Source organism: Equus quagga, chromosome 10, assembly GCF_021613505.1.
Source record: "Equus quagga isolate Etosha38 chromosome 10, UCLA_HA_Equagga_1.0, whole genome shotgun sequence".
Classification (NCBI taxonomy): Eukaryota; Metazoa; Chordata; class Mammalia; order Perissodactyla; family Equidae; genus Equus; species Equus quagga.
This window is the reverse complement of record NC_060276.1, coordinates 32803815-32817849: the sequence shown is the minus strand read 5'-3', so window position 1 is coordinate 32817849 and position 14035 is coordinate 32803815. Positions and strand designations below refer to the sequence as shown.

The 14035-nt window shown below is 35.5% G+C and overlaps 1 pseudogene; it reads right to left on the bottom strand.

Annotated features, from left to right (window-relative positions):
* Positions 1-257: 257 nt before the first annotated feature.
* On the bottom strand, positions 258-1287 carry LOC124245424 (glyceraldehyde-3-phosphate dehydrogenase-like; annotated as a pseudogene).
* Between the last annotated feature and the right edge of the window lie 12748 nt (positions 1288-14035).

Below are 14035 nucleotides of genomic sequence, written 5' to 3'. Positions count from 1 at the left end.
AAAATATATCATTTGAACAGTTAATAACAGAATTCCTTTTATGAAAGGAACTGTCTATTCAGAAAAAGTAAACTATTTATATTTTTGTTGCATACAGTGTACTTTATTGCGGGTACATGACATGATAGGGCTCCCTAAGCCTCTCCCCTTCTTCAGGGGATCTGCAGTGAAAACTGTGTCTAGGTTGGGAAATTCTCAATGTTTTGGAGAATTGAGCTGGGGCAACTCCCCAGCAGCTGATGGCCTGTCTTGTGCTCTCACTGGAGCTGGTGGTCCAGGGAGCTCTTGCTCCTTGGAGGCCCCATGTGGACCATAAGGTCCACCACCCTGTTGCTGTAGCCAAATTCATTGTCATGCCAGAAAATGAGCTTGCCAAATTGGTTGTTGAGGGCAATGCCAGCCCCAGCATCAAAGGTGAAAGAGTGGGTGTCACTGTTAAAGTTGCAGGAGACAACCTGGTCCTCAGTGTAGCCCAGGATGCCCTTTGGAGGTCCTCTGATACCTGCTTCACCACCTTCTTGATGTTATTGTATTTGGCAGTCTTTTCTGGGTGGAAGGTCAGATCCATGTCTGACACATTGTGGATGGGGATATGAAAGGCCATACCATGAGATTCCCATTCAGCTCAGGGATGACCTTGCCCACAGCCTTGGCAGCATCAGTAGAAACAGGGATGATGTTCTGGGCAGCCACTTGGCCAACATGCCACAGCTTTCCAGAGGGATCATCCACAGTCTTATGGGTGGCAGTAATGGCATGGACTATGGTCATGAGTCCTTCCACAATGCCAAAGTGGTCATGCATGACCTTGTCCAGGGAGGCCAAGCAGGCAGTGGTACAGGAGGCATTGCTGACAATCCTGAAGGAGTTGTCATACTTCTCATGGTTCATGGCCATCACAAACATAGGGGCATTATCAGAAGGGGCAAAGATGATGGCCCTGTTGTTTCCACCCTTCAAGAAAGCCTCAGTCTTCTCCAAGGCGGTGAAGACACCAGTGCATTACGCAATGTATTCAACACCAGGATCACCTCATTTGATGTTGGAGGGATCTTGTTCCCGGAAAATGAGGATGGACTTTCCACTGATGACAAGCTTCCTGTTTTCAGCCTAGACTGTGCCATTGAACTTTCCATGGGTGGAATCATACAGGAGCATGTAGACCATGTAGTTGAGGTCAATGAAGGGGTCACTGATGGCGACAATATCCACTTAGCCAGAGTTAAAAGCAGCCCTGGTAACCAGGCAGCCAATATGGCCAAACCCATTTATGCCAGTTTTCACCATCATGTCTCAGGCATGCAGCTGGCACTGCTTAAGAAGATGCAGCTGTGTGTTGAGTGGAGAAGAGCAGAAGGCCTAAACTATTTAGTTACGGAAGATAAGATCCTGAAACCAAAATTTAGAAAAAGACAGTAAGAAATAATTAACTTCTCTACTTGAAAAGTGAATAGATTTTTGTGGGCCATTAGGAGAAAGAAGAGAGAGAGATAATCAATTGAAATTTTAGAAGTCTGAAATATAAAGAAATAGATGGCTGGAAATGTTCAGTATCAGGATGGCCAAAAGTCTCTTAAGAATAGAAATAAATAATTTTAAGTTCTCGGCATTCTTGTAGTGTAAAATTCTTCTACCTTCTCAAATCTTTAGTAAAGTATGCTGCACATACAAATACCTTTTGTAAGTAGTTCTTATAAATGGTTTAGTATAGAGAAGAAGAGAATATTGGTATGATATTAGAGAATAAGATTTAAATGTCAGTGAAAGCAGTGGCTTAGAGACATAAGTGAAAAAAATAAGTCCCCAGAAGAGCAGGAATCTTGGGGAGAGCACTGGGCTTCAAAGAATGAGTAATACATGCTTAAATTAATTTATCTAAATATCAAAAGCCAGAGTGATCTCTGCTGATATTTGGGTTACTTGTATAATTAATCTGTACCAGGGCATATATTAATCCCTCAATAAATATCAACTGCTATTGTTTAAAATGTAGGTAAATGTTGGATTGCATTCTAAAAATGATTGAACTGAAGTAAGAAAAAGGATGAATAGAGTTTCAAATACCACGTTCCCTTTTTCCCATAGTTGAAATTAGTTGGTCCCTCCTTGACACTTCCAAAGGAAAATTTATATGCATGGCTGCCTCCTCCGGAACACTGGGAGTTTCTTAAAGGTAGAGGACGTTTAATGTTAATTGTTAGATTCCTATTGCTCACCACAAGACCTGGCTGTAATAGTCAAATGAAACACAGTGATGAAATGCTTAGAATGATGCCCCAACAACATGAGAAGATAGAGAAATCCTGGAAATGTAGTGATATGAATATATCTTTATATCATCTACTGCCTCCTCTGGCCACAATAGCACTAGGTCCTTTCCTTGTACCCTGCACCACAGAAGCCATAGCCATCCTTTAGAGTCTATCTTGAAAGCTGAGGGAAGTGTAATCCTGTGAGTTTTATTCATGGGTGATAAAGAGACAAATTCCTATAAAGTATACAGAAAAGGATAATTAATTTTACTTTTTATTTTAGGTTCAACATTTTGTTCATAATTATGAACTATCTTCATCTCAGATGAATAAACATGTGATATTTGAATGTTGTCCCTATCACATTTCATTTATGTTGCTTGAAGCCTTGTTGCAGTGGTTGCTTCAGTATTTATATTGAATTTTTTAATAGTGAAGTGCCATTTTAGCTTTGCTGTCAGAGTTAAGATAAGCATATATATGTATAATACACAGGAAGTGATTTATGGCTACAGCAATTTTTGCTTTTCATGTGTTTAGACTAATTAAAATAAATTATCAAGGTAATCAAAAATCTCCCAACAAAGAAAATCTCAGATCCAGATTTATTCACTGGTGAATTCTTACAAAAACTTACAGAATAATTTATACCAATCCTTTTCAAAGTTTTTCAACAATTTGAAGAGGAAGGAACAATTCCAAACTCATTTTATGAGACCAGAATTACATTGATACCAAAGCCAGACAAGGACACTACAAGAGAAAAAAAGAAACTACAGGCCAATATTGCTGATGAATATTAATACAAAAATCTCCAACAAAATACTAGCAAATCAAATTCAGCAGCACATTAAAAGGATTATACACCATGACCAAATGGGATTTATCCCTGTGATGCAAGAATGGTTCAACAGATGCAAATTAATCAATGTGATGCACCACATTAACTGAATAAAAGGTAAAAATGACGTGATCATCTGAATAGATGGAGAAAAAAATCATTTGACAAAATTCAACACCTTTTTGTGATAAAAATACTCAACAAACTACTTATAGAAGGAAATTATTTCAGCATAATAATGGCCATATATGAAAAGCCTACAGCTAATATTATACTCAATGGTGAAAGACTGAAAACTTTTCCTATAAGATCAGAAACAAGGCAAGGATTCCCACTCTCACCACTTTTAATTAATACAGTACTGGAATTCCTAGCCAGAGCAATTAGGCAGGAAAAGGAAATAAAAGGCATCCAAATTGGAAAGGAAGAAGTATAATTATCTATGTTCACACATGACATGATCTTCAATGTAAAAATTCCATGAAAAAAAACTGTTAGAATTAATAAATTCAGCAAAGTTGCAGGATACAAAATCAACACTCAAAAATCAGTTGCATTTCTATAGACTAACAATGAACAATCTGAAAATAAAATTAAGAAAACAATCTGATTTACAATAGTATCAAAAAAACAAAATACTTAGAAATATTTAGTTAATCAAAGAAGTGAAAGACTTGTAGAATAGAAACTAGAAAATATTGCTGAAAGAACTTAATGAACACACAAGTAATGGAAAGATATAAAATGTTCATGGATTGGAAGACTTAATACTGTTAAAATATCCAGACTAACCAAAGCAATCTGAAAATCAATGCAATCCCTACAAAAATCCCAATGGCACTTTTTGAGAAACAGAAAAAAAAAATCCTTACATCCATATAGACTCTCACAGGACTCTGAGTAGCCAAAACAATTTGAGAAAGAATGACAAAGCTGAAGGCCTCACACTTACTAATTTCAAAATATATTTTAAAGCTACAGTAATCAAAGCAGGATGATACTGGATAAAGATAGACATATATACCATTGGAACAAAATAGAGAGCCCAGAAGTAAACTCTCACATATATGGTTAAGTAATCTTTGACAATGGTGCCAAGACTACACAATGGGAAAAGATAGTCTCTTTAACAAATGGTATTGGGAAAACTGTATATCCACATGAAAAAGAATGAAATTGCACCCTTACACCATAGACAAAAATTAACTCAAGATGGATTAAGGACCTAAACATGACATCTGAAACTATAAAACTCCTAGAAGAAAACATAGGGGAAAAGCTTTATGACATTGGAATGGGCAATGATCCTTTGGATATGACACCAAAAGCAAAGATAATAAATGCAAAAATAGACAAATGGGACTACAGCAAACTTGAAAACTTCTGCACAACAAAGGAAACAATCAAGAGAGTGAAGAAGCAACCTACAGAATGGGAGAAAATATTTGCAAACCATATACCATATAAGGAGTTAATATCCAGAGTATATAAAGAATTTCTAAAACTCAATAACAAAAAATGAAATAACCCGATTAAAAATGGGCAAAGGACTTGAATCGACATTTTTGTAATGAAAATATGCAAATGCCCAACAGGTGTATGAAAATGCTCGACATTACTAATCATCAGGGAAATGCAATACAAAACCACAATGATAATGATACCTCACACCCATCAGGATGGCCACTATCAAAAAAACCAGGAGATAACAAGTGTTAGTGAGGATGTGGAGAAATTGGAACCCTTGCACAATGTTGGTAAGAACGTAAAATGATGCAGCCACTGCAGAAAACGGTATGGAGGATCTTCACAAAATTAAAATTGGAACTACCATGTGACCCAGCAATCCTACTTATGGATACCTATCCAAAAGAATTGAAAATAAGGGGACCAGCCCTGTGGTCAAGTGGTTGAGTTCACACGCTCCACTTCGGCAGCCCAGGGTTTTGCTGGTTCAGATCCTGGGTGCAGAGGTGGCACCACTTGTCAGGCCACATTGAGGCGGCGTCCCGCATGCCACAACTAGAAAGACCCACAACTAAAATATACAACCATGTACTAGGGGGATTTGGGGAGAAAAAAAAAAAACAGAAAAAAAAAGAATTGAAAATAAGGTCTTGAAGAGATATCTGTACACTCATGTTCGTTACAGCACTATTCACAATAACCAAGATGTGGAAGCAACTTAAATGTCCATTAATGGATGAATGAGCAAATGGATAAAGATAATGTGGTCTATACACACAATGGAATATTATTCAGCCTTAAAAAAGAAAGAAATCCTGTCATGAGCTACAATATAGATTAATCTTCAAGCCATTGTGATAAGTGAAATAAGCCAATCACAAACAGATAAATACTGAATGATCCCACTTATATGAGTTATTTAAAGTAATCAAACTCACAGAAACAGAAAGTAGAATGTTGGTCTCCAGGGACTGCGGTAAGGGAGAAACAGGACTTGTTTTTAATCGGTATAAAGTTTGAGTCATGCAAGATGAAAAAGTTCTAGAAATCTGTTGTACAACAATGTGCATATAGTTAACAATACTGTAATGTACACTTAAAAATATTAAGAAGGTAAATTTATATTATGTCTTTTTTACCCCAATAAAAAATATGATACAGATGTTCAAATTATGCTTTATAATTAACTTTACTCTTTACCAGAGGCCTTTCTGTGATGAAATTGGAAAGCGTATTTGTTGGGGAAGCAACTATCCTGTAATCTGCTTCCCCTCTCTGGGATTGCCCAATCCGTGCCCTGGGCCTGGAACATTCCCTTATATGGAAACCAAGTGCCAAACTGTCTCTTGGTCCAGGATTCTTCTTTCTTATTAGGGGAAATCTTTCCCTGTTTTGGGTGCACAGTGAACTTCCTTGTATTACTTAAGCATGTATATCATCATGCACCTGGCCAGCCCCACCAGTATAGCTGCCCCTTCCAGTAAAGGGATGAGGTCTTTGCCTGCAGCAGGAGAGTGTTGTGTGCAATTCCTTGCCCTGCCTCAGCTATTGGGAGGGACCCACTGGCCATGGGAGATTAGCACACACTACAGATACTGATTTTGCCGCATCTCTTCTTTCTGTGAGTAAAGCTTTGGTCCAACCAGTGCCTTGTGTGCCAGCGTCTGTGGGCTCCTACTTCTGGTGGTTGGCATTATGATCTTTGCTGTCTTACATGTTGTGGGAATTCTCACCTGTGATTGGTACTTGGATCTTCCTGCTCCTCTATATCAATTGATGAGAAAAAATCTACTGAGTTTTGATGTGATGAAATTAAAAAGTGAAGTGTGTCTATATATTTGAAATAATCTCTTTTGAATCTGTGCTAAAACTCAATCAAGTTTTTAGGTCATCCTCTTAAGACTAGCTTCTCAAATGTTGGTCTGTTAGAATGTATTTTCAAAATACTGTTAATATAAAGCAAAATTAGTGGCAAAACCAAATTATAACCTATGTTTTCTTCTCTATGAGGTAGTAATAATTTCTGAAGGAACATTATGCTTTGTGAGAAGATGTGTTTAAAGCAGTGAATACATACTGTGTACTTGATTTACATTCTTTTCTCTACTAGGAAGAACATAGGTATTGTGAAATGTGGACCTTAATGTTTCTACAAAACAAAAATCTCTTTTTTAAAATTTTTTAAATTGCAATACCATTGGATTATAACGTTGTATAGCTTTCAGATGTACATTGTAATATATTTCGAATTCTGTGTAGATTACATCATGTTCACCACCTAAAAACTAATTATAGTCCATCCCCTCACATGTGAGCCTAGTCACCACTTTTGCCCTTCCTCCGTTCCCCTATGGTAACCACCAATCCAATCTCCCTTGCTTTGTGTTTGTCACTGTTTTTACCTTCTACTTGTGAGTGAGATCATACAGTATTTGACTTTCTCCCTCTGACTTATTTCACTTAGCATAATACCCTCAAGGAGCATCCATGTTGTCACAAATGGCCAGATTTCATCATTTCTTATGGCTGAGTAGTATTCCTCTGTGTATATATACCACATCTTCTTTATCTATTCATCCCTTGATGGGCACCTAGGTTGCTTCCAAGTCTTGGCAATTGTGTATAATGCTGCAATGAACATAGGGGTGCAGGTATCTTTATGCCTTTGTGTTTTCAAGTTCTTTGGATAAATACATAGCAGTGGGATAGCTGGATCATATGGTAGATGTATTCTTAATTTTCTGAGGAATCTCCATACTGCTTTCCATAGTGGCTGCACCATTTTGCACTCCCACCAGCAGTGTATGAGGGTTCCCTTCTCTCCACATCCTCTCCAACACTTGTTTCCCGTCTTGTTAATTATAGCCATTCTGACCAGAGTGAGGTGTTACCTCATTGTAGTTTTGATTTGCATTTCCCTGATAGCTAACGATGTTGAGCATCATTTTATATGCCTGTTGGCCATCCATATATCCTCTTTGGCGAAATCTCTGTTCATATCTTTTGCACATTTTTTAATAGGGTTGTTGGTTTTTTTGTTGTTGAGCTGTATGAGTTCTTTGTATATTTTGGATATTAACCCCTTATCTGATATATGGTTTGCAAATATCTTCTCCCAATTGTTAGGTTTTGTTTTGTTGATGGTTTCCTTTGCTATGCAGAAACTTTTTAGTTTGATGTAGTCCCCTTGTTTATTTTTTCTTTTATTTCCCTTGCCTGGTCAGACATGGGACTTGAAAATATGCTGCTAAGACCGATGTCTAAGAGCATACTGCCTATGTTTTCTTCTAGAAGTTTCATGGTTTCAGGTCTTACATTCAAGTCTAATCCATTTTGAGTTGATATTTGTGCATGGTGTAAGGGAATGATCTACTTTCATTCTTTTGCATGTGGCTGTCCAGTTTTCCCAACACTGTTTCTTGAAGAGACTCTGCTTTCTCCATTGTATGATCTTGGCTCCCTTGTCGAATATTAGCTGTCCATAAACGTATGGGTTCATTTCTGGGCTCTTGATTCTGTTCCATTGATCTGTGTGTCTGTTTTTGTGCCAGTACCATGCTGTTTTGGTTACTATGGCTTTGTAGTATATTTTGAAATCGGGGAGTGTGATACCTCCAGCTTTGTTCTTTTTTCTCAGGAATCCTTTGGCTATTCATGGTCTTTTGTTGTTCCATATAAATTTTAGCATTCTTGGTTCTATTTCTGTGAAAAATGTTGTTGGAGTTTTCATAGGGATTACAGTGAATCTATAGATTGCTTTAGGAAGTATGGGCATTTTAACAATGCTAATTCTTCCAATCCAAGAGCACGGAATATCTTTCCATTTCTTTGTGTCTTCTTCAATTTCTTTCAACAATATTTTATAGTTTTCGATGTACAGATCTTTCATCTCTTTGGTTAAGTTTATTCCTAGGTATTTTATTCTTTTGGTTGCAATTGTAAATGGGATTGTATTCTTAATTTCTCTTTCTGCTACTTCATTGTTAGTGTATAGAAACGCAACCAATTTTTGTATGTTGATTTTGTATCCTGCGACTTGACTGTATTCATTTATTGTTTCTAAAAGTTTTTTGGTGGATTCTTTTGGGTTTTCTATATATAAAATCATGTCATCTACAAAGAGTGACAGTTTCACTCCTTCTTTTCCAGTGTGGATCCCTTTTATTTCTTTTTCTTGCCTGATTGCTCTGGCTAGGACTTCCAGTATTATGTTAAATAAGAGTGATGACAGTGGGCATCCTTGTCTGGTTCCTGTTCTTAGAGGGATAGGTTTCAGTTTTTTCTCCATTGAGAATGCTATTTGCTGTGGGTTTGTCATATATGGCCTTTATTATGTTGAAGTATTTTCCTTTTATACCCATTTTATTTAGAGTTTTTATCATAAATGGATGTTGTATCTTGTCAAATGTTTTCTCTGCATTCATTGAGATGATCATGTGATTTCTATTCTTCATTTTGTTAATGTGGTGTATCACGTTGATAGATTTGTTGATGTTGAGCCATCCCTACGTCCCTGGAATGAAACCCATTTGATCATGATGTATGATTTTTTTAATGTATTGTTGTATTCAATTTGCTAGTATTTTGTTGAGGATTTTTGCTTCGATGTTCATCAGTGATATTGGCCTGTAATTTTCTTTTTTTGTGTTGTCCTTGTCTGGTTTTGGTATCAGGATAATGTTTGCTTCATAGAAGGAGTTAGGAAGCCTCCCCTCCTCTTCAATTTTTTGGAAGAGTTTGAGAAGGATAGGTATTAAGTCTTCTTTGAATGTTTGGTAGAATTCACCAGAGAAGCCATCTGGTCCTGGACTTTTATTTTTTGGAAAGTTTTTGATTGCTGTTTCAATCTCCTTACTGATGATTGGTTTATTCAAATTCTCTCCTTCTTCTTGGTCCAGTTTTGTAAGGTTGTATGTTTCTAAGAATTTATCCATTTCCTCTAGATTATCCAATTTGTTGGCATATAGCTTCTCATAGTATTCTCTTATTATCTTTTGTATTTCTGAAGTGTCCATTGTAATCTCTCCTCTTTCATTTCTGATTTTATGTATGTGAGCTTTCTCTCTTTATTTGGTGAGTTTAGCTAAGGCTTGGTCAATTTCGTTTATCTTTTCAAAGAACCAGCTCTTGGCTTCATTAATTTTTTCTATTTTTTTTTTTTTTTAGTCTCTATTTCGTTTATTTCTGCTTTGATTTTTATTATTTCATTCCTTCTGCTGATTTTGGGCTTTGTTTATTATTCTCTTTCCAGGATCTTCAGATGCACATTTAGATTGTTTATTTGGGATTTTTCTTCTTTGTTGAGGTAGGCCTGAATTGTTATAAACTTCCCTCTTAGACCCGCTTTTGCTGTATCCCATAGATTTTGGCATGTCATATTTTCATTTTCATTTGTCTCCAGGAATTTTTTGATTTCTCCTTTGTTTTCTTCATTGACCCAGTCATTGTTCAGTAGCATTTTGTTTAATCTCCACATTTCTGTGGCTTCAAAATATCTTGTCTATATAAATAATAGAGATATGAAATTCAGCAGTAAATGAGTTCGGGATTATAATAAGCTAGATTCTTCTGTACTCTTCTTCAGAAAGTCCTTATTTTCAAGACTGATTTAGCTTTATTGCAAAAATAAGTTTCTACTTTCTCATTGTTGTGTAGGCTTTTATAAGTGTATGCTTTTCTGTTTGTTTTGACTAAAGCTAAATATACACCTATTCTATGACTTATCTACTCTATTTCTGGGTACATACATATCCAAGAGAAGAAAGGGCATATGTCCACCAAATGGCAAGTACCAAAATCTTCATAACAGCTTTATTCATTGTAGGCCCAAACTGGAAATTATCCAAAAGCCCATCAAGAGTGTAATATATAAATAAATTGTGGTATATACAATAGAATGTTATATAGCAATGAAAATGAATAAAATACTGCTTTGTTAAAATACATGAATTAATATTACAAATATAATGTTGAGTAAAAAGAGCCACTTATAAAAGAATACACACTGTATGATACCATTTTTATAAAATTCAAAACTGACAAAATTAATCCATTGTAACTGAAGTCGAAATAGTGGCTTCTTCTGTGGAGGGTTTCTGTAACGGAAAGTGGAGTGTCTACAATGGGAAGGGACACGAGGGAACTTTATAGGGTATGGATAGTGTTCTATACTGTCATTGGTATATATGTAATAGAACTGTACACTTAATATTACTATTCTTTACTCACTTTCCTGTATGTCAGTTCACTTCAAATTTAAAAAAAATAATGAAATGAACCACAGGCAAAAAAAAGTGAATGTTGAAAGTGTAGCAAATTTGCTAAAACAAACAAACCAAAAACTTGCTAAATTTGAGACAAAAAATAGTGCCTGTTTTTTAATTTCATTCAGATGCTCAGGAAATTCTTAAATTCATTCAGATGCTCACAGCTTTGACTCTGTGACAGCCTGCTGTATTGATGTTATTTTTATATGATATGAATGATTTCCACCAGTTTTTGTTCTCCCATAGGAAGCTGTGTATAGCAGACGTAACACTGATTCAGATCTAAGATCTGGGTTTGAATACTGGGTCCTCCATATACAAGCTGGTTGACTTTAATATCATTTTAAAATTATAATTGTTATATTAAATTTTTCTCATTGTGTACAAGAGGAGAATCCCCCCTAATTATAGTACCTTAAGATGAACAATGTAAACATATTGGTATATTTTCATCCAATCTTCTTTTTTTCTGTGCATTATATTTTACTTAGCTGTTAAATAGTGTGCATTCAATGCTATGATGCTTTTCCACGTATATTTTTAGCGTTATCACATTGACATGTCTCTCAAGCACCACCACAATTATTGTTTCTATATCAAACTCTTTTATAAATACCATTTCACAGTCATCACATGACCCTATTTTCTTTTTACTTTGTTTTTTAAAGTGACCTTGTTATATTTTGATATAATCTTGCTTATTTATTTATACATTTAATTTTAATTCCTGACTTTCCCCACACAAATGTAATTTTCATGAGAGGAAATGTCTTATATATTTTGTTCAGTGTATGATATGTTATAGGTGTTGAATAAATATTTGTTGAATTAATTAATTTTTAATTAATTGCTGAAAAATAATCCATTGACTGGAAATATATGTATAAATTCTCTTATTTGACACTGTTGTAAGAAACATTGTGATCAACACCCTCTAGCTTTCTCTCTATTATGAAATATTTTACAGAAGTGAATAGATATATCAAAGGGCATTAGTTTTCAGTAAGAAAGTCATTGAACTTTTTTAAATTTCAATGTTTTCATTTATAAAATGAATATAAAAATGTATGCCAATATCATTATCTGGGCTTGTTGAGATGTTCAAATGAGATAATAGATGGGAAGTCCCTTTTAATTTACAGAGTAACATGTTCATAAAAGTACTATTATTATATCTTGAAAGTATTTATGAGTATGTATTCCTTTTCATATGTGATATTGATTAGGTAAAACTGAACTATGATACTGCAATATAGAAGGATCATCCAGGACATCATGCTTTAAGAAATCTGAATACGGCTGCCTTATAGAGTTGTGGGTGGAACAGGATCCATGTTACAAAGTAGCTTATAGGCTTTTTAAAGAAGCAGTAGTGTATTAATATATGCTTTGAGTGAACAAAATGCTAACTGATAAGACAGCAGTATACAACTGGTGCTGGTATGTGGACTAAGTCCTGGTGTTCATAGGAGACAGTAAAAGATGCTGTATTCTTGAGGTCATAGTAATGGGTGGGTAAGACTGGCATGACATAGGGATAAGGAAATGTGGTTATTTAAATTTGTGGTTATAGCATGAGCTGAGAAACTATTTTGTACTCTGAAGTACTGAGAATTTGAAGGTGGGAACTGAAAATAATAGATGCATGTGAGAAATGAAGAAAGATGATTGACAGATCTGAGGAATTGAGTCCTTATATAAGAGGTGAGCAAGATGAATGAGTTTCCCATTTTTGTCTGAGAGAATTAGTATGTTCAAGTGAAAATTAGTAGGTAACTAGGTAACTGAAAGACATTCATAGAAATGTTCACTAGGCAGTTTACAGGGAACTTGAGCTCTGATGACAGGATAGGTCAAGCCTACAGTTCTAGAGAAGATAATTGAAGGTATGAGACAGAATTAAACAGGATAATTAGCTCAGAACAGTAATTCCACGGTCAGGAACTAAGGCTTTAGTAAATGCTCACATTTGGAGAAAGCTTGGGGGAAGCTAAAAACAACAGAGATGAAGAAATTTGAGAAGTACAAGATGAAACAAAATAATGAAATGTCTTGCAAAGTGAAAGAATGAAAGAACTCCAAGGTGGCCTTGAGGCACCAATCAACAGTGCAGTGTCAAATGCTGCAGAAAATTTGAGATAGAGTACCAAAAAAGTTGACTGGATTTTCTGCTGAGGACATTAATTACCTTCAACAAAGCAGCTTTGGGGAATTGTGGGGTTAGGAAAAATGATTTTGTGAAATTAAGGAGTAGAAGAGTTGTGGTTTAACGAAGACAAGTAACGTAGTCAATTACTATAATAAATAGTTTATTCACTCATTTATTCATTCATTCAACAAATATTTGATATCCCATTATGTACCATGTCCTGTACCACATGCTGGGCACACATGGTGCCCAAACTTAGACGGAGACACATATTTTAATCAAATATTCATACATATAAACTAAATTTGAATTCTAAAACTCTAGTAAGTGGTATGGGTAAGAAGTATGTGGTTCCATGAGACTACTGGATATGGAAATTTAAACTAGGCTCAGAATGATACTGTGAAGAAGTGATAACAGACTTCAGGGAAGTGTAAAGCATAAAGATGGAAGCTAGAGGAAACAACAATGTCAAAAGATTTTATTTAATTTTAAATAAACATTGGAGAAACTTATGCATATTTAAGGCAAAGGAAAAGGAGCTCCTATAATATTTGTGTGTGTGTGACCAATTTGACTGCTTTTAGAAAGGACCTCAAAGAGTATCTGTACTCCAAAAGGATTTTAATAATTTCATGGTCAGAAAGTCAATTTGATCAATTTACCAGAGGAAACTCAGCTCTTAGGGATTGCTAACTCAATTCCTAAGAGAGTGATTTTTAAAAGCAAAGAGTATCAATATGTTTGTTAACACTAAGCAATAAAACTGCCAAGTGGAATACAAGACTCTTATTGACTAACTTGTGTGTTGCCTGTCCAGTGGGGAAATCAAGTCAATGTTAGAGAGTTGGCTTGATAAGAGATCAATGCAATGATTTCAAGAGAGAGTGTCTAGGTTAGAATTACCCACCATGGAAATAAACCTTTGTAGAAGGTGGAAATAATAAGAAAGAAAACTCAAGTGGATCAGTTTAAGAACCCTATCAATAGACTGGTGGTACTACAACCTGATTCACTGAAATTTGCCTTTATTTCCAGTGCTGAGTAAAAGTCAATATGA